Source organism: Portunus trituberculatus, chromosome 3 (assembly GCF_017591435.1).
Source record: "Portunus trituberculatus isolate SZX2019 chromosome 3, ASM1759143v1, whole genome shotgun sequence".
Lineage (NCBI taxonomy): Eukaryota > Metazoa > Arthropoda > Malacostraca > Decapoda > Portunidae > Portunus > Portunus trituberculatus.
In genome coordinates, this window is record NC_059257.1 from 6,927,528 (window position 1) to 6,931,184 (window position 3,657).

General features: G+C 39.1%; 1 long non-coding RNA gene across 1 annotated transcript; it reads right to left on the reverse strand.

Annotated features, from left to right (window-relative positions):
- Nucleotides 1–2,387: 2,387 nt before the first annotated feature.
- Nucleotides 2,388–3,424, reverse strand: LOC123510089. The gene is made up of 2 exons (XR_006676380.1): nt 3,045–3,424; nt 2,388–2,850 (listed from the first exon to the last, which is right to left on the reverse strand). It is a non-coding gene; the product is annotated as an uncharacterized LOC123510089 (long non-coding RNA).
- Nucleotides 3,425–3,657: the final 233 nt, after the last annotated feature.

The following is a 3,657-nucleotide window of genomic DNA, read 5'->3' on the forward strand; positions in this document are numbered from 1 at the left end:
GAAATATTGCAGAACCGAACGGATACAACTAAGAGCCAAAATTTAATCATCCTAGAGAATACCGAACCTTTTTATCGTAAACATATAAACCAGCTGTAGAAAATGGAGAGAAAAGGAAGATTTGTAAGATTTTAGTCCACGAAGTCCCTCATAACTAAACAAATACGAGAGAAAAGACAAAGAACTGAACCATCTTAGAAAATACTGAAGCTCTTTGTTGTATTACGTGACATATGAACCAGCTGTAGAAAATGGAGATAAAGGAAGACTCGTAAGATTTAGCAAGTCCACAAACTACCTTTATGACAAAAATGCAAGACTCGGAACTGAACCATCTTAGAAAACAACGTCTTTCCTTGTAATGCACCAGCTGTGATATAAAAACCAGCTGTAGAGAGGAAAAAGAAATACTCACAAGATTTTTAGAAGTCCACAAACTGCCTCTATGACCAAATACAACAGACAGCACCCAGAACTGAACCATCTTAGAAAACAACGTCTTCCCTTGCAATACACCAGCTGTGACGCATAAACCAGCTGTAGAGAAGAGGAAAAGAAACACTTGTAAGATTTAGCAAGTCCACAAACTGCCTCTATGCCCAAATACAACAGGCAATACCCAGAACTGAACCAGCTTAGAAAACAAAACCTTCCCTTGCAATACACCAGCTGTGACGCATAAACCAGCTGTAGAGACGAGGAATAAAGGAACACACTATAAGCCTGACCAAGTCTTCGAACTCCCTCTTGACAAAACAGATAGCGGAGACAGCAGAAGGGAACCATCTTAGAAAACATCAAAGTCCTCTCTTGTAGCGCGCCACCTGGCCTTATCAGTGAGCCAGCTGGTGCACACGACACGCTGCACACGGCACGCTATCATCCCTTGCACACGGCATTAAGAGGAGCCTTATAAGATTCAGTTTGGTCAGGCGAGAGTACAGGTGATCGAGAGGCAAGGAGGTAGCCTAACCTAAAGACCTCCCTCCTCCTCCTCTCCTCCTCCTCCTCTTCACCTCCTCCTCCTCCTCCTCCTCCTCCTACAGCGTGACATCACCGGCCAAAGAACAGGTAAGATAAAGTACTTGTTTGTGAAGTGTTTGATTATTTCGGTATTGGTGGTGGTGGTGGTGGTGGTGGTGGTGGTTACCATGTGCTGCTGTTGCTAGTGGTGTTATATAATTTTCTACTACTACTACTACTACTACTACTACTACTACTACTACTACTACTACTACTACTACTACTACTACTACTACTACTACTACTACTACTACTACTACTACTACTACTACTATTACAACAGCAATAGTAGTGATAATAATAGTTGATGTTTTAATAGTTGATATATCCGACTATGCAAAGAGCCACAAAATATGCCTAGAAGTGTTTGTTTAGTAGTTTTTTGATAGTGTATTGAGATTTTATACACGTGTGATGTGACAGAGCGAAGAGAATTGGCAGTGATAGTGAACAAGAGTGAATAGCGAAGGAAAACACAGAGCGAATAATAATGAAAAAACAAAATGAAATAAATAGAGGAAATAGAGGCATTAAATGTATCAAGTAGTAACTGAACAAAGAAAAAAGGGACTTAGTTTCAGAATATATCGATTGTTTTCATCTATCTTTTGTTTTATCTTGTATTATTTAGTGACATGGTGGGTATTGTTTTTTTTTTCATTTTTTTTCTGTCGTTCTCTTGAAGTGTCAGTGAGGAATAATTAGTGAGTATGGGTCAGTCAGTTAGTTAGTTAGTTAGTCAGTCAGTCAGTCAGTCAGTCAGTCAGTCAGTCAGTTAGTTAGTTAGTTAGTTAGTTAGTCAGTCAGTCAGTCAGTCAGTCAGTCAGTCAGTCAGTCAGTCAGTCATAGTTCAAAGCAAGTTTCTTATTAATTAACGCCTAAATTGATTTTCTCTCTCTCTCTCTCTCTCTCTCTCTCTCTCTCTCTCTCTCTCTCTCTCTCTCTCTCTCTCTCTCTCTCTCTCTCTCTCTCTCTCTCTCTCTCTCTCTCTCTCTCTCTCTCTCTCTCTCTCTCTCTCTCTCTCTCTCTCTCTCTCTCTTGAACTTAGAATCTTTTAGTGGCGATATTTTTTTTAGTTTTCTTATTTTATCTTGTTTATTTATCTTTAACTTCTTTTCATATTCTCTTTTATTCATTTTTATTTGAATTTTCTCTGCTTTCAAGTATGAGTTATATACATGGCGATTTATTTTGCCTTATTATTATTTCATCTTGTGTATCTTCATCTTCATTTCTTATTCTCTGTCTTTTTATTTTATTTCATTTTTACTCCTTTTTCAAGTACCAGTTATATACATTCACCCTTCCCCATTTTCGCACCATCCATACCAAAAGGACCTTAAACTAACCACAAAACAACAGAGTACACCATTGCAGTGTTTATTTACAAGTCATCACAAGCAACAGCGTAACATTTTAAGCCCGAAATCGAATGGACATCGATCTCATAACAAATAAAAAGTGAATGTGAGGAAAAAAAGTATATTCGAGTTATTTTGTAAGACTCCATAAGTACATGGATCAAATTCTGCAAGCTGGCTGTTCAAATCCGACAACCAGCGAAGGGAAGGGGATTGGATTACACGATAAGGGATTCCAGTGACATGGTGGGTGAATGTTGAATTTGGCACCGTGGCAGGGCAGGATAGGGAGTGAAGAGTGCAGTGCGGAGTGTGCTGAGTGGAGAAAGGCACTCTAACACATTCTTCGCACGTCTTGTCTTCATTCTAGCTTGGTTTTGCTGTCACTTTAGTCATTCTTGGTGTTCATAGTGGTGTGTGGTGTCCCTGCCACCATCACGCCTTCGCTAACCGTTACATCTTGAACCTGTAGAGAAAAATAGAGTTAATATAAGTAGGAAATGTTTCAGAAATAGAATAGAGTTAAATCCTTTCTTTGATTATTAGTACAGGATCTTTTTTTTTTTTTTTTTTTTAGAACACAAACACGCCATAATACTTTACATAACAAACTCAAACAAAACAATTTACGTAACACAAACTCACAAACACACATCTTACCTGCATATATATACTGAATTCACCTTCTCACACCAACTCAAGTCACGGGGAAGGCAGACCAGGTGTAGCTAGGTGAGGTTAGGGAGGGGCAGGGGCAGGAGACCAGTTCCCCTCACCCCTTGGTTAAAACACACTCATTTCACCCTCACGACACAACATTTTATCAAGAGTCACCCCCGCTACTCCCACGACCAGCCTCCTCCCGCCTCGCCACCCGCCTCGCCATCCGCCCAATCGTATGTTAGATAGCTCTCCGTTAGCCAATCAGCAGCGCAGGGTTGTTATCTCTTGTCTCTCATTGGTGGAGGGGCGTGGCTTTGCTAGGAAGGAATTACGTGTAGCAGTGTTGGTTATTAATGTAAGTTGGTGTTTGTGCTTCACTTTTCAGTTTTTTTTTTTTTTTTTTTTTTTTTTTTTTTTTTTTCATTTTACGGTTTGTTTATTTATTTATTCATTTTTTTCTAGTTTGCTTTCTTTTCTAGTGGTTGTTTAATATTAGTCTCGCTGGTAACTTTTTTTTTTTTTTTGTGGTTCGTCTTGTAACACTGAAAAAGTTGATAGTTAGATAAGTGAGTGAATAAATAGTTAGATAAAACAGTGGTGCCCTCCTTCA